Source organism: Emydura macquarii, unplaced genomic scaffold (assembly GCF_026122565.2).
Source record: "Emydura macquarii macquarii isolate MOO-44397 ecotype Brisbane River unplaced genomic scaffold, CSIRO-AGI_Emac_v2 contig_1119, whole genome shotgun sequence".
NCBI lineage: Eukaryota > Metazoa > Chordata > Testudines > Chelidae > Emydura > Emydura macquarii.
This window is the reverse complement of record NW_027131256.1, coordinates 18,972,529-18,997,262: the sequence shown is the minus strand read 5'-3', so window position 1 is coordinate 18,997,262 and position 24,734 is coordinate 18,972,529. Positions and strand designations below refer to the sequence as shown.

At 36.8% G+C, this 24,734-nt stretch overlaps 1 protein-coding gene across 1 annotated transcript in view; it reads right to left on the bottom strand.

Annotated features, from left to right (window-relative positions):
- EPHA6 (EPH receptor A6) overlaps window positions 1–16,884 on the bottom strand; it is a 709,227-nt gene extending 692,343 nt beyond the window's left edge. Inside the window, exon 1 of the mRNA XM_067546257.1 lies at window positions 16,820–16,884. The gene's annotated coding sequence lies outside the window, so the exon portion shown is untranslated. The remainder of the gene's footprint in view (window positions 1–16,819) is intronic.
- Between the last annotated feature and the right edge of the window lie 7,850 nt (window positions 16,885–24,734).

Genomic DNA, 24,734 nt, shown 5'->3' with positions numbered 1-24,734 from the left:
GTTGCCATGCTTATCTAATTCATGTATCTGACTGAATCAGCTTGGTGCAAGACCCAACAGGATGACAAAATTGGTCTTATACAATCTTCACATTTCTGTATTTGCCAGAACTGCTGGTGGTCAGTTTAGTCCCTGTTATAATATAGAACATCCTCAAGGTTTAACTACTTTTATAATTACTTGCAATGGGGATTACTCACAAGTGTTGGTAGGACTGGGGCCTTGGAAAGTGTCTTAATTTTGTGGATCACTGCCATGTAGCGATTGCTTTCTTTTATGTAAATTGCACAAATGCTTTGAAGTACATATGTATGGAAATCTTTCTTCCTGGACAAAGGTTAATAAATTGTTACCAAGGCAGAGCCAAAAGAACTGAGAAAGCATCAGATACTTTTAAAAAAAAAATTCTGAATGAAGGAGATCAGGGTAAGATCAGGATGTTGAAGAGTTAATGGACCCTAAGTTGATAGAAGATAAATTATCCACTTCTTAGGAAAGACATTATTCCTGCCACCCTAGAACTATGAAGAGGAATCACTTTTGACTTTAGCTACAGTTTATGCCAATTATTTGGAAGTAGAAAGTAAGTAAAAAGTAGCAACTGGATAGGCCGTGAGATTGAATATCTCTTGCTGCTGATAGTTTATTTTTCTGTAGCAAATAATGGATTTGTGGTCCTTGAACAATTTGAAGAGATTGCTTTTCAGAATACCCAGATACTTAACTACTTAAAGAGTTCGGAGACCATTTCCCAGGCTGGCCCATGCAGCTACTCCACTTGATAGCTCCCATGAGTTGAGTAAATTGCAGTCTTAGCTTCTAAAAATATATTGGTTCACATTTAGAAATGCTCAATATGTGGCTTGAATTTCCATGACACTGATTTTCCTTATGCTCTCTTTGTAAGAGAAAAGAGAAATTACGTAATCAAGCAGGCTTACATCCTTTCAGTTTGGTGTCATTTTTTTGTGCAATGCCAGTGTATGAAAAACAATTTATTTTTTTAATATAACAAATATTAGTTTTAACAAGGAACAGATTAACCTTGAGTTTTGTTTTTGTGAACTTCGTAGTATTTTGAAGTTTGCAGAAATTGCAAAACTAGTTCAATATTTCTGAAAATGTGTTCCCTGAAATTTAAAACCATGTTTTCTTCAAATGAGATTTAACTTTAAATGGCCTCTCCAGCCAAGATAAAAGGAAGCACGTGCTAGAGAACCCTGCCCGCTTACCAGAATATTTAGGTTGGCAGAAGCGGGTATGCCCTAAATATGATAATTTTACTATTTACACTTCATTTTTCTCTTTCTGCCTCTTCTGGTTACGAACAGTAATATGCATTACATTTAGAGAAACTTTAAACCCATGATATTCAAGCCTATCCAAAGTAAGGACAAAAATCACCTTCCCCATGCACAGAGTGCATATGTGCATATATACATAGACATAGATACAGGATCCTTATATATATATTATACATACATACATATATATATATATATATATGGATTATATAGGACTTTTAATATTTCATTTTCTTTGGTTTTTCTCTCTTTTTTGTTAATTTTCCAAAGAATGTATTTATTCTCTGGAGGGTATTTAACTATTAATATTACAGAAAAGACAAATATAGAACTTAACATACTATTGTCCAACTATGCCAGATGAAGGACAGGAGACACTGGATGTAGTTTAGTTAGGCCGCAACTTTATTCCTAAATGTCTGGGAGTACCTGACGGATAAAGGTGTAAAGTGCAAGTAATTCCATAGTAATTTACATATATCCAGGAGGCTACTGAAAGCCCTCTGCTTTATCCATCCTGGTCTCCAGTCACCCCACTAATGGGACCTCACATATCGCCACCTTAAATGAGGTTTAAAGGGTGGGGATTGACTCCCTGCCATATCAGTCTTATGAGCCTAGAACCCCACCCCCATTTCCATTCCTTTAAAGAATACCTCCTTTAAATCCTTTCCCAGTACTCCCTTCTTTAATATTGGCCAAAAACATATTAGCTCCCAAGTCTGAAAGGTGAACCACCTTCTCCCTGAATAATTCTGGCATACTGTGTACTATTCCTGGATGGGAAATTATCATCCCCCTTACACCACCTATGAATTTGGTCAGTTCCCTGTTCACATACTTTGTAGGCTTGTCGACCTGAGGGGACTTCACAGCACCCCACCACACTCTGTGTTGCAACATGTCTGACCAAATAATTTTTAATCCTGGGAAAAGTTCCAGGATCTGCCCAAAATCCCTTTTAGCTCTGAGCATTAAGTCCACCTGTTATATGTTCCCAAGTTATTCCCCCCTCCCCCAAGTGAACCACAATCATATCTGGTGCCTGCTTATGGGCCACCACAGTGTACAAAAGGGACATCAGCTGGAACCATAACATGCCCCTGCTCCCATGCCACCTCTGGACTGCTTCATCACCAAGGCCCAGCTGCGAAACACCAGACAACCTGGAAGCCCACCTATGCACCCAGTGAACTATACTGTTCCCACAGTTCTAAACCACCATCTTCAAGAATCCACAATGAAAGCACAAGGGAAAATTAACACTGACTCTCCATTTGGGATCTCTCATACATTCTGTATGTTTCAGAATGCCAGTGCCCAATTGCCTTGACTCCCCACTACACCTCCCCACCCCACCCAGCGGGGCTGCTGGTGTGACTGCCCTGATCCTGCATGACTGGGAACCAAATTCACATCCTGGAAGCTCCAATCTCATCAGTTCCCATCTTAAAACTGTAACAAACTGGCATGTTGTGAGGGGACTCCTGTCACCATGAATAAAGAGGGGCCCATCCCTCCCTAGTCTCCTTGCTCTGTCTGTCCACACAGCTTCTACAGAGCAGATTCTGGGCTCACCACCCTCCTGTAAAAGTGGATTAACCCCAGCTTGCTTGATCAATCTTTGACTTGCTCAAGGTTAATATCACCAAATGCCCCTCCCAGAATATATTCCTCAACTCCAAAGCCCTTCCAGAAGAGTCTCTACAGTACCCAGGTACAGTTCATTGATCCTAAAAGCTCCAAAAAACGCTACCAGGAATGCCACCCTGAAAAAGGCCACCTCTTGTCCACAACAACACCTGGCTCTAGAATCTGCACCAGATCCCTAAAACTTGATACACACTTTAAGTTCCACTAGCATATCAAAATTCGGTTAAAAGATATTTTAACATTTGATTTTTAGCACTAGAGTTCAAGGCACCAAATGCATGAACTGGTTTTAATGGAAGTGATTTTATTAAGACTATTTTAAAGAAAAAATCTCAGACATTTTGACTAGTAGCACTTCTCTATCTTCATTAAGGATTAAGAGGTTGGACATATGTATTTCTTCTCAACTCAAACAATATTTTTTTAAATGCAGAACCTCTAATGACCTTGAAAACATCTACAAAGGTAAGGAGGCAAAGACAATTCAGCTGTAGGAAAACTAACATTTTTAGACAAGAAAGAGAAACAGTTTCATTAAGAGTCATATGTAGCCTATTAAATTGATATAGTTGAATAGACTGTGTTGATACAACATGGATTTTACCTCCCTTGGAGTGGTTTATGTTAAACGTTTGAATAGTCATGGAGGGTGGAATGGAGATGACAGCCCCCCCAGCTTGATGTCCCTGTTAGAAGTTAACCTGCTAGAAAATCAGCAAGAAAAATTGTTCTGCTTCGCAGGTGTGCTCTAGTATCAACAGGTCTAGTTGACTATAAAGGTCTAGTTTATTATAAAGGAATTTGTATAGAATACCACCCAAATGCAATAGAGATGAAAGAGCTATACTGTAAGAATGGTGTGTCATATATTTGTATAACAATATTTTGCCATAGTGCATAACAGCTTTATAAATAATGGCAATATAGATAATGCATCAGAACTATCAATTACTTTATTACTACTGATGACAATTATTTTCTAATTGTGCACACGTTTAGTCTATGCTGAACTATCCTATTATTTTTCTAATCTTATGCTCCCTCTTCGATACATACCTCCCTACAAGCTGCTTATTGATTTCCAACCTGTTATGCCTTATCTTTTAGTTTGCAAGCTCTTTGGGGCAAGAACATTCATTGTTTGTGTAATGCAGAGCACAACTGGGCCCCAGTCTGTCTGGGACCTCTGGGTGCAACCATATCAATGTATCCATAATGTGATTGATTATTATTTATTTCTAAAGGTTCTATCAGTGTGGTATGTTATTTATATAAAAGTTCAATGAACAAAGAATGCCCTTAATAGAAACAGTTCTTAAAGGACAGGATTCAAGAAGTGTTTAATTACCACCCACTAGCCCCATCCCCGCCATCATCTTATAATAACACAAAGTTCTTCTAAGGAATTTAATGGCTCTTGGCCATGTCATATTCTCAAATCCTGGGAGAGTATCATTAATTACCAGAAAATGCCCTGCAACTCTTTTCTTTTTGGCTAGTGGTGTTCTACCCTCAAAAGTGACTCTAAAAATCAGTGTATGAATCACCATGTTTATTCTGACTGGAAGTGGATTAGGGGAACACATCTCCTAGAAAAGATGGTGAATTAATTTAGGTCTCTTACAGTTCAGCTGAGTGAAGAGACAAACCCACTCTTCAATACCACCTTTATCCCACATATGTGGGGAGGGCGATGTCCCAGAAACAGTGCTGGGAACAAGTTAATGGGTGGGGCTGACAACTGCAATTTACGAGGTTGTACAAAATTACAAAGCATGGATGACTTGCACTGGATAAATTACTGATTGATAGTTCCTGGATGTGTTACTTAATAAAGTTGCAGCCTAGTTAAACCACATGCCTGGGGTCTTGTCTGTTTTCCTGTTGTACCCAGGACAACTGTACGCTTTCATAAGACATTTGACTTGTTACTGCACAACAGAGTATTACAAAATTAGCAACGTAAAATATCTATAAAGTACACATAAAATGAATTAAGAACAGGCTAATTGAAGATCTCAAAAAGTAGTTGTCAAAAGGGAATCGTCATTGAATGAGGGTATTTCTAGTGCAGTTCTTCAGGGATCAGTACTAGGCCCCAACGCTAATTAACATCTTTATGAACATTTTCTGAAAATAAATATAAAATCATTGCTCATAAAATTTGTGGATGAGGAAAAGTTGGTAGATGAGGAAGATGAGGAAGATGAGGAGAAGATGGAATAATGAGGAAGAAAACAAGAGTGTCAAACAAAGAGATTTTGATCACTTAATAAACTGGGCCCATTTCAAACAAAATGCATTTTAGTATTGTCAAATGCAAAGTTTTATATCTAGGAACAAGGAATACAGGCTATATCTACAAACTAGGTGGCTATCCTAGAATGCAGTGGTTCTGAAAAGGATCTAGGGGCCATAGAGAACAAGCAACTGAACATGATCTCCCAGAGTGATGATGTGATTAAAAACAGGCTAATGTGATCCTTGGATGTATAAACAGGGGAGTAGCAAGTAGGAGTAGGGAGGTGATTTTATATCTGCATATGGCATTACTGAGAAAGATACTGGAATACTGCATACAGTTCTGGTGTCTCCATTTTGAAAAAGATGTTAAAAACTGGAGAAGATGTAGAAGAAAAAAGCTGCAAAAATTATTTGAGGGATGGAGAAAATGCCTCACAGTGAGAGACTTAAAAAGTTCACTCTGTTTAGCTTATCAAAAAGCTTGAGAGGTGAATTGATTACTGTGCATAAGTACCTTCAGGGAAAGAAAATACCAGGTACTAAAGGGCTTTCTAGACTAATGGAGAAAGGCATAAAAAATGCCATTGGTGGGAAACTGAAGTCAGACAAATTCAAATTAGAAATAGGGTGCAAATTTTTAATAGCATGGATGACTAATATAGGGACAAGCTACCAATGGAAGTAATAGATTTTCCATCTTCAAATAAGATTGGATGCCTTTGTAGAAGGCATACATTAGTCAAACAAAAGTTAACGGAGCTTAACACAGGGGTAAAATGGATGAAATTTAATGGGCCCGACATACAGGAAATCAAATGAATTGTCCCTTCTGGCCTTACAAATCTGAAATTCCTTACCCTTTCTGGATAACTTTCCTCTCTAAGTTCTATTTCATATTGTCCTACTTAGCACATTTACAGCATATGCACATTGCATGTCACTGTGGCTACAATACACTCTCATACCATATTACTACTTGAATACCTTAATGTATTGTCCTAGCTCTATGCCTGTTTAGTATTGTTTTTGCTGTCTCTACATTTTATTCCTGCATATCTCATGGAAGGAAATCTATCTTGTATCATTTTTTATCTTCCTATCAACCTATGTTATAGAATCTGTTAAACCTGTTAAAAGCCTCCAGTAAAGACAGGGATTCCACAACCTCCCTTAGTAACCTACTCCAGTGGATAACTACCTTTATAGTTAGGAAGTTTTTCCAAATATCTAACCTCAATTTCCCTGGCTTCAAACTAAATCAGTTTTGCTTTGTTGTCCTACTTTTTGTGTCCTACCTTAGGTGAACATTCAGAATAAATTCATCATTATCCTCTTTCTATCAGCTGTTAACATATTTGAAGACTTATCAGCTCCCCCATCAGTCTTCTTTTCTCAAGACTAAACATGCCCACTTTTGAACATTTTATCATTTTTTTGCTCTCCTCTGAACTCTCCACAAAGATTGTCCACTTCTTTCCTGATGTGTGGCACCAAAAACTGGACATAATACTCCAGCTAAGGCCACCCCAGTTCTGAGTAGAACGATACAATTACCTGACGTCTTATATAAGACATTCCCATTAATAAACTACAGAACTGCATCACATGACTCATTTAATTTATGATTTCACTATAACCCCCAGATCCTTTTCCACAGTACTGCTACTTAGCCAGATTTTGTATCTGTGCATTTAATTTTTCATTCCTTAGTGAAGTACTTCATAACGGTCTTTATTGAATTTCATCTTGTTGAGTTCAGACCAAATTATCCAATTTATCAAGGTCATTTTGAATTCTAATCCTGTCATCCAAAATGCTTGCACACACACCCCACCCTGCCCCCAATTGTGATGTCATCTGCAAATTTAAAGTATACTCTCTAGTCCAAGTCATTAATGAAAATATTGACAAGTACTAGACCTAGGACAGACCCCTCAAGGACCCCATTAGGTACATCCTACCTGTTTGATAATGAACCATTCGTAAACTAGTGTTTGAATATGGTTATTCAACCAGTTGTGCACCCATTTTATAGTCATTTAATCTAGACTGCATTTCCCTAGTTCATGTGGGACTGTGTCAAAAAAGGACTACAAAAAATAGTTGATACATTATTTTTACTTCTTCTCCAACTATCCACTAAGCCAGTAACCCTGTCAAAGAAGGAAGATAGGCTGGTTTGGCACAAATCCACATTGGCTATTTTCCTCTACGAGTTTGCAAGTTGATTGTTTAATAATTTGTTCCACTCAGGTATCAAAGTTACAGACCAATCAGCCTAATTTTCTGGCTCCTCTTTGTTCATCTTTTTAAAGCTATGTATTATGTTTGCCCTTCTCCAGTCTCTGGGAACTCACCTGTCCTCCATGACTTTTTGGAGATATATTGCTTCTGCTAGTCAGTACTTAAGTAGTTTAGGGTGAATTTCATCAGTCCCTGTCTATATCTAACTTATCTAAAAATGCTTTAACCTGTTTTCCCTTTTCTAGCTTGTGTTCCTTCCCCCTTGTTGCTATTAGTTGTGTTAACTATCCAGTCACTATTAACTTTAAGCAAAGACTGAAAATAGGCATTAAGCACTGAAGCATTCTTGAGGTCAACTCTGAATAGCTTTTCTTCCTTTCTAAATAGTGGATCTATGCTTTCCTTTGTCTTTGTCCTGCTCCTAATGATTTTATAGAGCCTCGTCCTGTGGGGTTTCTACATCCCTTGCTAGGTGTAATTAATTTGTGCCTTAGCTTTTCTGATTTTGTCCCTATACACTTGAGCTATTCTTTTGGACTCCTCCTTCATAATTCTTTCACATTTCCACTTTTCCTAAGACTACCTCTCGTAGGCTGTATGTATCTTTGCTTTTGTATTGTTGTGTGTGCCCCAGGCATAACATTGTATCCAATACTTTTGTAATATTACTTCACAGTAAAGTTTGTACTGTCTTCCTTCTTTTTTGTTAGCTCCTGGTTTTGCTTATCTTGCACTCTTTGTACATCCAATGACTTAATTCAGTAGGGTAATTTTATTCTGATGGGTGGGCTTATTCATTATTTGCATTAGGGAATGGACTGTGGACCAACTAACATGAGTGACCTGATTCAGAACTGGATACATTTTTATTTAAATAAAGCCAAGGAGTCTAGTGTTGGAATACTCCTTAGCTGGTCAAAGGTTTTATCACATAACACTGATCACTCCGAACATGATTAAAAATAGAACAATGTAGATTCAAAAATATACAGAAGAGCACAGTCTGTAGATGAGCATTGACAAGCCATATCATCCTTGTAATGTAAAAAAAAAATGAACAAGTTTATAAATTAGTGGTCTAAAAGGCAGGATTTAAGCCATTTCAAAAATGAGATTCCAGAAAACTTAACAATGTTTTCCAAGTTTATAGGGAGCTAAGAGTCCAGTGTTCACTGAAATATTATATTATAAAATATTGTAAATCAACTATTATAAGGAAAAGATTAAAATAATCACATCTGGCATGGGTGGGAGGAGAACAAAAACCAATAGTATCACACGTTCATTGTTAGTGATATGACAAATTTGGAACCAAGGAAACTACCTGAAACTTTCTGAAGAACTTCAATCAACGACAACTGGGGAAAAAAATCAAAAGCTTAGAAGATCCCCCAAAGGAAAATGACACATTTAGAAAAACCAAGAGTAATTACATCTGTGACTAATTTTATAGAAAGATTACTAATTGACAAGGAAGCATTTACAATAGCTGCAATCACTGGGATTAAATGTTCTCGGTCAAATAAACTAAGGTGCTTATTTTAAGCTGTTCCTTGCAGATGTGGTATAGTGTAATTACATACTTAGACACAGGTGTCAGATAAGGAAGTAAGCACAGCTATGCTGATGACCTAGAAGGGCCTGGGCAAATTTCTTTTTAGCAGAGAGAACCATTGGATCAGAATCTCTGTGTTCATTACAAATATCAACTCTATCCCTTTTCCTTGTGAAGATTCCCTTGAAAAATGTAAGCCAATATACTGATGCTAACTGATCCCCATGGTTGAAAGATGCAAGCAGCTGGTCTCCACTGCATGAGCAGGAAGAAGTGGGGGTTTGTGGTGACTAGAGATCCCCTCTCACTCCACACATGCTTTAAGTAACTTTTTAAACTTTTTTTTTTTTAATAAAAAAACCCACACTATGAAATTTTTCATTATTTGTAACAAAACACACACACAAACCCACCCATAGGTCATGTAGGGCATCAATTTTTAAAGTGTCTAAATGGATAAATAAGTAAGAACATAACGTATGAGTACCAGGGACTAATATATACACTAAACTGTAAAAGTATGTAATAATTTCATGTATGATCAGACAGCCTCATTTTTTCCATATTAGACAGGGTCATTTTTTCCACTAATGCAGTGATAGAATGCTCACTAAGCCAGTCTGTGTATGAGGGAGGAACTGCAGATTTCCATTTTTTCCAGAGGCCACTAAAATGATTACTACAGCCCATTTCTCAATGTTAACTGGCAATACCAACTCATTCAGCACCCTTAAAATACACAAGATTGGAGAAGGAAAGATAGTGACAGTTTGAGAGAGCACTGAATATGGCATTCCAGAACACATGCATTTTTGACAGGTACAGAGGATTGGCGAAAGATTGGCATGTGACCGTTTGGTTGTATACAGTGAGTGTTGGAGATGTAATCTAGCTTTAAATGTTTTGGAATCCAGTAGTCGCTGTTTAATATCTTGTTCTGGAAGAATCACAAGGATAAAGAACTTGAAGTATCTTCCACATGCTGCCAGATATCCTTCCAGATTTCTGCTGAAATAGTAAAGGCTAAATTCCTTTTCTCTTTTTTTCTTTGAGACTGAGATTGAGAGGGTACCACAAAGCATTAAGCCACCTATAAGTAATTCCTACAAAATGATTTGTTTCCATATTTCTTAACACGTTCTTCTAGAAGTGAGAGAATTGAAAGACTAGTTTTCCCCTATTTTTACATGAATCCTTGAGCATTTCTACTGAAAGAAGGAACTATGAAAAAACAATAGCTGATGTTTGTTACACACGTAATTAAATGAAGTCCAGTCTTTCATCTCATATTATATATATATATATTTTTGTTAACCCTTTAGCTATCCAAATTGTCATAAGTGTGTAGTTGGCCTTGATCCTGAGACACAAGTTATCCCATAGTGGTATGAGAAGATGCTTTAATTGTCAAAGCATGGCAGGATGTAAATGGGAAGACTGGATTTTTTCTTAAGGGTGTGGGTAGCCTCTTAAGGTATATACAAGAAAAGAGGGAATTGAATAGCAAACTAAGCTTTTTATTTGTCCTAATTTTCCCAAAACTAACACTTAAATAACTTATTTCCTTGCATACTGGAAATAGAAAATGTTGAAACTGAAAGTATCTGATCCTTTGGATATATTCATTGCTAGCAATTTATTCCAGTCAATATAAAAACCAGAGAATCTCTCAAAAATGTCAGCTACATTCAATAGTGATGGGATTCATGAGGATGAAGTCTTCAATAGTGCAAAGATGTCATCAGCATGTAAACTGATTTTGTATACCTTCCTGTTTATAGTCACACCTTCGATGGCTGAGTACTGACATATGTACATTGCCAGTGTGTCAACAGAGATTAAGAAGGAGGGGTGAGAGGGAACAGCCCTGTCATGTCCCTCTTTCTAGTTGAAATGTGGGAGAAATAATTCCATTAGTTGATAGTGAAGTGAGGGGACAGTTATAATACACTGACCCAATTTAGGTATATTGGTCCAAATCTGATTTTTTAGGAGAGCTATTAGATAAGGCCGTTCAACCCTATCAAATATCTTCTCTGCATCTAGAGCTAAGGCTATGGAGGGAACATCTGAGCTTGCTGCATCAAGTGAGAGATTTTTCTTGCATCATCATCAGCAGCTAATCTTCCTTTAGTGAAACCAATCTGATCTATGTGCATAACTGAAGTTAGTTTATTCTAAGGTGTACCCCAAATAATCATTTTACCAGCCCTCCCCAAAATCCTGAGTGTGGCCCCATGCATAGCAGTATGATAATGGTGGATAGGGTGTTAGCAAGAACCTGTTTCTCATAGGCTCAATCTGAAATTCTAAGGCAGGTTCTACTCGTTTACAATTTTCAATGCTTTCTGAGGATGACATTGAGATAACTGATGCTCACCAAGCAACTACCACAGCTGTGGCAAGACAAGCTTCCCTCTTGGGTCACCCCTGCTCCCCAACAGTGTGGCTAAAAGTGCCTAAGTAAGGAATTATGTATTACCTCTCCATATGCTTTCTGCCTATTCCAGCAGTGCACAAGAGAGGGACTGAGATAATCTAGAGAGTAAGGATATTTTTGTGCTAAAGGCACTGGATTGTGACTTAGAGCAGGAGTTGAACCCTGATCTCTCAAGAGACTTTCTCTATGACCTTGTACACGTCACTTAATATCCTGTGCTTAAGTTTTCCTTGTCTTTAAAATGAGGACAGTACTTGGTCTTTCCCACCCTTTGTCTTGTCTATTAAAATAAGCTCTTTAAAGGCTTTTTAAAATAATTTTACCTTGAACCAAGTCTAGTTTGTTTTATCTTTATTTCTCTTGTAACCATTTCTGACTTGAATACCTTGTACTTGTACTCAATTAATCTCTTTGTACTTAATTAAACTTGCTTTATTTTTTTAAAATCAAAACTAATCCAATGTAGTGTTTAAACTGAATTGTTTGATAACTCCAATTAAAGTAGCAAACTGTTGTATATTGACTCCTTACAGGGAAAATGGACCTGTAATACTTGAACTGTCCAGGAGAGGGCTTGGCAGTGCAAAACACATGTTTCAGGGGAAAATGAGGGACTGGAAGTGTGTTGGGGTCATCCTGCAGGTGGTAACCAAGATTAGTGGAAGTCAGAGTATTGCTGGCAGGCTGCAGCTATACATAGACACTCAGGGTGTGGCCTGCAGACTGTTTGGCTGTTTGTAATGGGCCAGGTTGGGAACTATAGCAGCAAAGCATTGTGAAGAACCCAAGGTTGCGTGTCAGAGCCCCTCACTGGTCTGGATTGGAACACAAAATGTGACAGTGTAGAAAACAAAATTATGGTTTTCCTTTCAGTTTATTAGATGTCATGTTAGTGTCCTTTTAATTTGCCTCTTAATGGAGTTACCTAAATGTCTATAACTCTGAGAGGAATATTAATGTACTAACAAGAGATGGATCTCATTTCTAGAAATCTCCAGGCAACTTACAAAAAAATTGCATACTGGATTTGAGTCTTTTGTTGCCAATGTGGTAATTTCACTTTTACATGATTACAGCTCTAAGTAAATAAAGAGTATAGCGAGAAAACACAAAACATGCACTTCTGCAGAGCAAAGAGCAGGCCTAGTTAGACTAACCTCACTCCCACAATCAATTAACTTTTACTAATCTCTTAAAGAGGTAACCAGCAAGACAGATAAAATGGATGTTAAATTCAGACTACTGGAAAGACACATACAACTGAACTGAATATATTTGATGCAAAAACAGATGCCAAAAAAAAAGTTTGCCACATGCACACAGAAAAGACCCTTCACAAACAGTGTCAATTCCTGAGGTCAGAAAATTCCCTATATTTCTTCTAGGGCTATTTCCACACAGAGGTAAGGAAATTCTTCAAGTTTTTATTTGCAATTTTGTTGCCTTTCTTCTATGTGTGAAGGTGGTGAGTTTTCTCCTCCATCAAAGTGGCATAGCATTCTGCCTTTGAAACCCAGAGATTTTTGAGGGTCTGCTAGTGACCCTCTGTCTGCACATTGTTTTCTGCCTATCTACTGCTGTTTAACCAAGCTAAGAGAAAGTTGAAGGAAGATCATGAGTGAGTTCTTACCTTTTTTAAAAAAAGTTTGGCAGAGGGGATGGATCTTTCTCCTTATTTAACCTATCAAAATTAAGGGCTTTTAGCAGCACATGGCATAAAGCGTGGAACTCTTTGTTACAAGATATAGTGTCCAAAAGGCTTGCATGATTTAAAATACAAACTAGACATTCATAAGTATAACATAAATAGTCACATTAGATAGGATGAAAAAAATGGGATAAAAACCATCACGCTTCAGGATATAGAGCCAACCAGCAAAAGGGTTTTGGAAGAAATTTCCTCTATGAGCCATTTATTCTGTAATTGTCCATCATGGGGATTCTTGCACCTTCCAACAACCACTGTCAAAGACAGAATATCAGACCAGATGGACCTATGTGACAAAGCTTGTGTTCCAAGTTAGGAGTTTAGATTGGAAGTCGATAAACTTGGGGAAGTAAGCACAACAGAAGCACAACAGAACAGGAAATTTGCAGACATTCATCATGGAGAATTAATCATTCCCTCATGTGGGAGAGGTGTGGGATATGTGAGGGAGATAAACAGGGTACACAGTCTCACAACCCTGGAGAGTCCTGCAATGATGGAGGCAGAAGAGTGTCAATGGATGGATGGCCCCTCCATGTTGATCATCCAAGAGGCATGCTGCCAGGAAATGAATTCACCCATGTAGCCACTGAAAAAGCCCCAATATGAGTTAATGCTGCTCCACCTTTGCCTTCCCTGCTCTCAAAACCTTATCGAGTTCTGAATTTGAGCTTTGATGAAAGATCTTCTGTGAGGTCTCCCAAGGGAAGGAGTAATACTGGGAAGCTTACCAAGGACAGGCGCATTTATATTCTCGTGGAAAATGAAATTATATCTAGGTTGCATAGATAGTTATCCTGTACTCTGAGGCCTCTATTAGGTTAGATCTGTAACTCTGGATAGGAATACTCTGAACACGCCACATCTGTAATCATTTTGTAAAGGATTTAGGAGAACAGCAATTTTATTTAACTTAAATTTTAAAATCGATAAATACAAGAGAGTAATTTCTGGCTTAAGACAAGGGGAGCCACACACGTGATTCAGAAAACAGAATTCAGTAAAAAAAAAAAAAAAAAAAAGTGTGGATACAACTAATCTATATATTGATGGAAAGTCAGAATGCCAAACAAATACAATTTATAGATTACATGACTGAGATGAAGGAGAGTGTGTAGGGCATGTGCTGCAAATTTTTTGAAAGCTTATAAGTAAGAATGGGGTGACAGTGATGGAAGTCGTAATCCTCTTACCTGTATACCAGGTGCAGGATTCAAAAGTTATTTAAAACATAAGGAGCAAAGTAATACACTTATTTAGTTTTTAGCTTTAAAGATTAATTTTACAACTACCTTAAATATAATTTGGTACATCCATATACTGTTTTTCCTATATTAACTTCTGAACTCAGAATTACTTAAATTCATGTCTACTTTAATAAAGTTTTTTTCAGCATGGCAGCATTCATAAAAGAATTAGAAACCATCCATTTTAAGCACCAATTTTGTGTATATTTAAATTACTCTGCTGTGAATTTTACAATTCATAAAACATAGCTATTATTCTACAAAGACATAGGATATTGTATCTTCTCGATTATTCATGAAGGAGGTTTTCTATTTGCTCTTTATTTCTGCCCAGTTCCAGTATTTATTCAGTAACAGTGAATATCCATCACCATTAGTAGCAGTGGAGCTTAACAGCTGCTCGAATTAACACTACACAGTGATTAAGGTTTTCACCTAACCAGTGTTTTAATTTCTTCAAGCTACAGCCACACAGCTTCTCTTTTCTCAAAGTATTTATCACAGTTTTCTCAGTGACATTCTTTTGCCAGATTCCCAAGAAAGATATCATATATTAAAAATAAACTGAACCCCAAATATTTACAATTAATTCATATGTAAGCTCTCTGTATCAGAGAAATGCTGCCAATTCCTAAGACTGACAAAGTAGAAGCAACTCCTCTGGCAAAACTTCAATGTATCTGTGATTTAAAAATGAGCTACAAAATTGAATGTGGGAAGGGCACTTACATGAGCAGCCAAAACAAAACATTTTCTGATGGTTATTGTATGTCATCTTTGTTGTTTCTTCCTGCTTGCATTTTAGATCTATTGTTGGTGGAACAATTGATGCTTTTAAAAATGAATATGAAAAACTCTTTGCTATTTAAAGGAAATAGTATCAGATCTTGCTTTTCTTATGCACACAAGTAGTCCTGTTGACTTTAATGGGACTCATTATATGACTAGGTTAAAAGGTATTGGCTCATATCCTAGCTTTCTTATCAAGATCTGTGCCTGTGTTTATCTTGTCCATAATTTCCAAAGAAAACCCTTAGAATTTAGGATTCATGCTACATGAGACTACAAACAAAGTGTAAAATACTGAAATAGCTATTAACAGACTAAAAACGTTGTCTAAGAATACAAAGGACTGGAAAATCCTGAAAAATATAATCCATAAATTTGAAAACAGGCTGAGATTAGGAAATGTCACATTGTTTGGAGTCCCTGAGGGCAGACACTAGTGGCACTTTTAAAGAATGGATTATTAAGGGGTTGAGGATGGACACCTTTATTTCCTTCTAGAATGTGTTGCAAGAAAGAAAATCCCACAGAGAATGAAACAAACAGTTTTTTCTTGCAGTCAAAATACCATCAGTGTTCTATATCTCAGTTTGTTTCAGAAATCAACACAGCGCATGTATCATATCCAGCAATTAAAAAATAATGCCACTTTATATGAAAATAAATGACACACAAGGCAAGAGATATCCTAAGGACACCCTGAATTTAGCTAAGGACCCAACATATAAAAAGGACTTAAGATATAGTATATTGAAGCAATTAATTAGAAGTGAAACTAAAAAATGACTTATGTCCTGTTAAGAGCACTGGGCAGGTGGAAAGAGCAACACAACATTTGAAATTCAGCCACCAATACTTTTCAAGTAGTTACACCTCAAAGAAAAAGTGCTCCCTCTCTCTCTCCCAGTCTGGCCACAGCATCTCCAAGTATGCCAGCCATCTACAACAAGCTCTGAGGCCTTGGGCCTTACAGAGCACCCTTGCCTCCTCTCATGTTAATCTATACTAACAATACTGGACAATTGTGTAAAAAACATTATCCAAGGTACTACACTTTTGATTTAAAAAAAAAGTCACAGGAAAAAGCCACTTTACATAAATATCAATGTTCTAAACCTCAGTAGCTTTGTTTTCACTTTATTTACAAATATTTTAATGGGCCTTCAGAATTAACGTTCAGAATCATGCTAGAGAGTAGAGTCAAAAAGGCCACTTTGCTCATATAAATTGTTTCCAACTACTGTAATAAATGGATGAATTGATTTTTTTAAATGAAATTTGCGTAAAGTTTGTTCCTGAATTATAAACTTAAATGTTATAAGTTTTAGGACAGAATAGATATTCATAACTGAATTACAGAACTCAGAATATAGACTTATTATAAATCTTGACACACCTTTACCTACAGAAATAGCAGCTGATGGTACTGTAATATGTGCACATATTTTTACTTGCCATTCTTGAGGCGCTTAGTATCAACTACAATTCAAATTGTTCAAGAAATTCAGTATCCCAAAATCTTTTCCAATAGTACATGCTGCAAGAAAGTATCCATTTAGCAGTAATAGCCCATTCTATTGTTCAAACATCAAAGTGCTGAATAAAAAAGGACAAAAACAAAATAAGAGTTTGACTTACCCCATTTAAAGGATAGGTTTTCCATCCTAGCTCTCCAAGTGCAGCTGTAGTATCAAGCAACACAACTGGAAATAAAAAGAAATATATAGATTATGGATATTTACTTGTTCTAGACATAGAAATAGAGTAATATAATTTAAATACCAGGCCTGCATTAATTTAGTTCTACCTCTACAACATTTTTCAATCCAACTAAAATCAATGGGGGTTGCGTGGCTGTAACTATAAATAGAATTTAGTTTTGTGTTTACCTTTCATATTTAAATCTCAGAAGACATGACTATATGAAAATTCAATCTTTTCTACAAAGAAATTAAAACTTTCAAACTTTACACCTTTGTGATGTCCAGTGGTTACAATTAGATATGCCTGAATGAGGATACCCAGTTCCAGACACCACACCCCAACTGAAAGTTTGGGAGGGTTTAGATACTTTTCTGGATTCAAGTTTTGTAAGATTAAAAAATAAAGAAAAGCACAGTTTAAGCCATTTCCACATTTTAAAATTAAATGTAATTGAGGTAAAATGCTACAAAATAATGCAATCAATCAATCAATAATATAGTACTATCACCATTTAGCTCTAATATAGCATTTTTCACTGGTACATCTCAAAAGCACTTTAGAAAGGTCATTATCTCCATTTTACATGTCATCATTTGTAACTGAATCTGTAAACCTATAACAAAAAACAACTTGAAAGTCTGACTATACTAGTTTTGCTAGTCTATTTTAACTATTTAATTGCTGAAAGATAGTTTCATTTCTAAAACGTAACATACTGTGAATCTTTTGGCAATTTTCAGGTATAATTTTTATTACGTGACACGGGGGTTGGATATCGTTACACCAACAAAATAAAAACATTCTTTTCTAAAAGATCCTTGGTTTACATTCCTGAGCTTTGAAAAATTAGACCTTTTTCTCTGTTTGCCTATATCCAATGCAGTTACATCATGATCACTGGTCCACAGACAACCAACCACCAACTTTCACTCCACTGATGAATTAATTTTTATCATCAGGCATGAGGTCCAAAATAGAGTTTCCTTGCACTGGGTGCAATATTTTGTGTTAGAAAGTCTATAATTTTAACAAATTTATATTTTACTACCAGCTGCATTAGATCTTCAGCGTGTCTTTGCAATAGAAGTCCCCCATCCTATATTTTTTTCTTTCCACACATTCCAGACAGGTACTTGAGGAGTAACTCATCCTGTTCTCTGGTTTGATTTGGTTATCTGTTAAAGACATCCCTTCCTGGACTGTTAGCTAGCACCTTGATCCATATGCATTCAAAATCCTGTGGTTCTAAGTTATTGATAATACATGGTGTATTTAATGATTTGACGAGAGCAAAGGGACTACTTAGATATATGCTTCTAAACATTAATCAACAAGGTTTAAAATTTCCTTTATCTTTTCCATGTCTTGCTTAGCTATTTAAAAGTGCAACATAAAAAAAAAAAAAAAAAAAAAAAGAAAGAAAAAAAGAGGCTCTATAACAACATACAGTATGCTTACCAACAATGCCCTGCTTGACATACCAGCTATTTGTACACTTATCAAGTGTTACAAACGATGCCAAAATTCTGCAGTTTACTGTGAGAGGTACATCCCAGTGAGGAGTCAGGAGACGTTAATAAGGCTCAGCATGGGTATACCATAGAGGATCAGGGGCCATTTTAAGTACTACAAGAGTTTAAGACTTTTACATTTTTAAATACTCTGAAAAATCGGAGTTCCAAGTGTTGAAGGTCAAGAATTGGGATTGGTTTCTGATTTTCAGGAAGGTGCAGCCTTTGCATAAAAAAAAGGCTATTCTTATGTTCTGTTCCTGGCACTACTTTGTAGTTTATTTTTAAATAATGTATTTTAAAAAGCATGTTTTTTAAAAAAATATAAAGTAGCATATACAAAGGATTATTTTTTTAAGAAGAGTCAGAAATACAATCAGTCTTTTTGTTTTGAAATCTGCTCTTGTCTGAACTCTGAGAAACATACTGGGCAGAACTCATCCTTGAGGTAGCCTCGGTGATCTAAGTAGAATTGCACCAGAGACTGATTTGGACCAACATATTTAACCTCTAAATATAGAAGTGGGGGCACAAGGAGGGAAAATAAAGTGAGAGGGTGCAGTCTTGCTGGACTTGGCACATGAACCAAAGCTCGTGGGACATTAGGCTTCACATGGGGTGTAGTTAGATAGCTGCATCTCAGAAGATGGGAGAATTGGTTTGGGAATCTCTGGTCCACAAACACAACAAGGGCCAATTCCTAATTGTGTAACAAGAACTCAGATTGAACATCATCAAAATTTGAAGATGGAAACCTCAGCCCTTCAGCATAGCACAGGACTCTACTGTTTGAACTAAAGGAGTAACTCCCTTAGCTGGTAAAAGTAGACTGTAATCCTTTAGTAGGCTAATCAGGAACTTACATTTAGAATGAGAAAATATGTACTCAGAAACAATGGAACAAGTGTGTTTTGTCTCTTGACTAGTCAGTCAGCTTTTATTACTAAGATATTCCTTTCTATCGTTCATAGTGCTGTGTGGATTTCAGTTAATCTAATAAACACAAGATCACAGGCCCAGAAGCTAACACCACAAAACAACCTGTGTCATATGACATGCATTTTTCAAAACTTCTGGTTTCAGATGTGGGATTTAATGAGGTCAATAGTTAAATCTGATATGAAGTTGAATTCAAAATCATTGTAATGAAGCCATCCTCCCTGTAGAAAAAATTTGGTTCTGAGCTGAAGAAGTTAGTTGACTTTCTAACTGCTGTCATGTTCACATCAACAATGGGCTACTGGACAGATTTTTGTAAAGTGAACTTGAATATCTGACAATTTTGGCAGCACAGTTTATAAATTCGCATGAATTGCTATTAGGAAAATTAGAAACTTGTGAATTATAAACAAAGTTTATGAGGCTAAAAACATTCATGGTCTTTGAACTCAATTCAATCCAATTTGGGATTGGGAAGGAATTTTCCCCTTGATCAGATAGGCAGAGACCCTGTTTTGTTTTTTTCTTTTGGCCTTCCTTTGCAGCATGGGTCACTTGCTGGTTTAAACTAGATTAAATGGTGGATTCTCTGTAACCTGAAATCTTTAAATCAAGATTTGAGGACTTCAGCAACTCAGCCAGAGGTTGAGTCTATTACAGGAGTTGGTGGGTGAGGTTCTGTAGCCTGCCATGTGAAGGAGGTCAGAGTAGATTATCATGACGGTGACTTCTGGCCTTAAAGTCTATAAGATTGAGACTTATTGCTGTGTCACCATCGTTCAGATTTAATATTCTCCTAGTTGATTTTATCCTTGTGTATTCTCCATTCATATTTGTATTATGCTATTTTATTTGAAATATTAAATCCATTTGGACAAAAAACAACATGACATGACTAATTTTAAAAACCATTTCAGTCCTGATTGAAACACATCAACAAACCAAACAATATTAACTTTGAAAAACATTAAACACATTTGTACCTCTGCCTGTATATTTTAGAGTGAGAGTTCCTGTGCTCTTCCTGTTATATAGAGTGAGAGTTCCTGTGCTCTTGATTAAAAGACAAACACAAGGATCTGAACTAGTTACATTTATTGACTGACACTTCTAGAGCTGTTGCCTAGTCTCCACTTGGTTTCTAGGGGATCCTCCCTACTCAAGTGGGTCCTTCAGATAGCTTAAAGAAAAAGGCAGTGAATAACTCAAAGGCTTGCTCTCTCCTTTTTGCAAATGTGTCCGCAACAGAGGGCTCTCCATGGGGTTCCAGGAGGGTGTGAAATTGTGCTCCACAGGTGGCTATTGCCATCACCATATGCATGAATGCAGAGGTCTGTCTAGAGTGTCCCCATTCAAGAGTGAACAACTGTTCATGAGCTCTTCATGCACCTTCAGCTGGGTTGCAATAAAGAGGTCTTCATGTTGTTTAGAAGCACTGTACTTTCAGTGTTATAGTAACTCATCAGTAGCTGTAGGCAGCTCTTCAATTCTCTTTACACTTATTCATCTGAACTGTTTGCATCATGGTAATTCATTGCAATATTTACGCTCTGACACTGGCCTCTTTGGTGCCTGCACAGATTGCCACAATAAAAGCAAATAGATTTTAAGTCTATTTTAACTGAGCTCTTACAGCCTCATTTATTGCCAGTGTTAGGATATGAAGGCTCATACATAGTATTTAGTTACTTTTGTTGACACAATTATATAGGAAAGCAGAGATTGCTGCTACATCTAGTAGGATTTCAGTTTTCCTCTCAAAATATTCTGCATGCCCCTTGTCAGAAGGAGAGTGTAAGGAGCATCCCTCCCCATTTGCATGACACACATAACTACCACATGGGAATGCAGGGTCTTCTCTCACTATTCCCAATGCTGAGGCCACACAATAACCTTGAGAGAGAAGGAAGTTGGCAAAGATATGGCTCTGCACCCCGTTAGGTGCTGACTTGGAGATCTGGGTTACTGGGAGCATGCTACAACCCATGAAGGGTCAACAGTAGTAGGCCTGCTCTCTGCATCACAGGAAGCATTAAGTGGCCAGAATGCCTTCCAATAGTCCTTTTGGGGCAGCCTAAAGCAGGATTATGTGTACATGTCACACTGGGGCTCATGCAGAGTTCAGTGGACTGACCTTTTTAATTTTATATAGCCAAAGATTTTAATGAATAAATTACTCCTATTTTTCAGCCTCTAAATCAGTTCACTGAGTGCACACAGGTACTTCTTAAATGATTTCATGTGTTAGTGGGATCATCTCTGTTTTCTAATTTCTGTTGAGAAATATGCAGAAATTTGTTGGGTAGAGAGACAGAATATCTTCAAGAGGAGGAGGGATAACCAAGAGAACCAGCTTTGGATCTCAGGGGAAGTTCCTTTCCAGCTATTCACTCACTATTTGTTGCATATTTCCATAAAACTATATATGGAATTCTCTATAATTCCATTGCATGTATGTACTGAGGCAGTTATGCCATTTTTTAAATAAGCAAAATTCATCTAGTACCTGATGAGTAAAGAGAAAAGCTTGTTATGCCTGAGATTTGTAGGCCTTTAATGTTAAATGTACAATATCATTGTCCAATTCTTAGAGACAAGGAATCTGAGGTACAGAAGTGAATCGACTTGCCTAATGTTGCACAACCCATCAGTGTCAGAACTGTGAATAGAATCCAGGTCTCCTGATGCCCACTTTTGTGCTTTATCAATTGGATCACACTGCCTCCAGCAGTTAAAAATAAAGCCTTCAACACGTTTGGATGAACTGGTGCACAAGGGGCAAGGACAGTGTACCCAAAATGACATGGAGCACAATTTGAGCTACCACTCAGAAGTCACCCAGGAGATGTATGAATGAAATAGGAGATGTACCTCTTGCAGAGTGAAAGGGTATTAGTATTACAATAGTACCCAGAGTCAGGGCACCATTGTTCTAAGTTTTGGGCAATCATATACAAGGACATGTTTTCTTAGCACTTCAGGGAGAAACCAAGTGACACATGAAGGATGGGAGAAGAAGAATATAATCAAAATATGTATTTTTCCTGCTTGCTTGAGGGGTTAAAGCTGACTGGTAAGCATTCATACTGCTGTCAGCAGCATGTACAAGTCAGCAGGCAACAAACATCTACTGGGAGAAGCAAGTGTGATTTTCAAAGTTATCAACAGAGTCAGGAAAATAAGTCATTTTACCTCAGATGGCTTCTTGCTTATTTAAAGAGGGTATCTGTTTTAAAGACAGACGTCTTTGATAAGCTTAAGAATGTTTTGTCTCATTTCCATACTTTAAAAACCAATTATGTAAAGGGAAGAATATAAATGAGTTACAGGGAATGAAGATAGAGGGAAAAAATACAAAACAAATATGATATGTAACAGACTTCAAACCATTTGAGGTAAACGTTAGCCCGAAAATCAGCTATGTAATTTTTTATTGCAGAGCATCAGAAGCCTATAAAAACAAATGCAATTGAAATAACCATGAGAATTGTTCCAATCATGACAACTAGATACAGAAAAAATAGTCTTATTCTCCTGACAATTAAATATTTCCTATCTCCTTTTAGGAAATATCCACCTAGCCAGTCAATTTAATTTTTCTCAGCTTTGTAATCCTCCTTCATGGACTCAGTCTGTCACTTTCTGTTAGCTCTTCATTTATAATTCACAGCGTCAAGCACCAAGCCTTCACAGCATGTACATTTTATAGGTGCTGGGTCAGGCTGTCAAACTGAAGTACGTGCTAGTAATTGGTAGCTTTGAAAGTCTCAGTGTCTTTATGTACAATGTACTATCAGCATGAGCTAAAATTGTTTATATAAACAATCAGATTTTCAATGTTTGTAACATTAACAAATAAATGACAGTTATATCATTTATAGAAGATACAGTTTTGACTATTTTACCAAAAACTCAAATTGCCTTGCAAAACTGGACACATGCAGAGTTTGAGCTTTAGCTTTGAATAATATAATGTAAAGGCACATACGGGGAGTTAACATTGAAATCCTAAACATCCATTGTTAACTGAAGAATATTAGAGACCTGAGAGCTTCATAGTTCATATACATGAGTTCCAGAGGGATAGCCATGTTAGTCTGTTTTCAGCAAAACATGGTTCATATTGTCTGTCCACTGTTATACCTAATCTGTTAAATAATCTGTCTAGTATTTCTTGATGTATAATTTATTTTTTCTATTACTGTAATGAAATATTCCAAAAGGAAAAAAACTCTTTCTACTCATGTGCAACCTGACAAAAAGCATTTCATAGACCCACTTTTCCCATACAACCCTCGTATAGTTATTTATTTGGGGAAAGATGATAGAGTGCTGATACAGAGAGGCATTTTCAATACCTCACATCCTACTCCACTGCTCCCTAATATCCAGTAGAAAAAACAGATAAATTAGTGATACATTCATGTGTGTGATAGTTATAAGATTTGTATAAAAATATTTTTTACTAAAACAAAGTAATATAAAAACAGATATTGCTAAGATAGTTGAAAATAGACTTTTGTAACAAGAGGGAGTCACTTATAACATATGGGCTGGGAAGGCATTTCTCAGACTTCCATTTACCTGTAATGAATGTCCGGGGCATGGTGATTAGGTAGGGAAGGTGCAACAAAAGTGTTGCATCACTTCTTTTGGAAATGTAACAGTAGTGCTCTGACTTACTTTGCTCAAAACAGTGCTTCAAAGGGCCACTTCAGACTTAAGTGCTTCTTACATAACCCAGCAATGCAAGGGGATTGTCACTGAGGATTGCTAGAGTGGTTATGAGGAACTTTAAAGGCAATGCCAAAAATAGACTTTATAATACTGCATCAACACTATTAGCTGAGGACTTTGGAACATCTAGATTTATATCACTGTAGCTGTGTTAACAATCAGAATTAAGAATTTTGTACTACTCTATTTGAAGGGACAATTTTTCGTTGTGCTGCCAGTAGTTATCTACCTGGGAAATGGGGGATGGAATAAATAGCCCTTCAGTTGTACCAATTAAGTACTTTCTTAGATGAGAGAAGTAGTATTGTAGCAATTTTGTTTTCCTCTAATAAAAGAATGAGGTGCAGTGGAAATGCTTAACATATCAAAAGGAATTTAGAGACAGGTATGTATTGCATTTCAAGAAGAAAAATCTATGATCTGGTGTGAAACAGAAGCCAGTTTCTTCATGACACAATAGAGTATGAATAATTACTGCTGCCTCAGCGTTGACTTCCAAAATATGTCCTTTGTATTTCCATACTTTGGAAGTCAAAAGGAAAAAGTGCTTTTAATATGACAAATAAGAAGTGCCTTACACTCCTCCCAAGAAATTATTGCTTCTATAAATTATAAATAAATCTTGTGTCCCTTTTTTAAATTATTTCATTCATTTTAGTCCC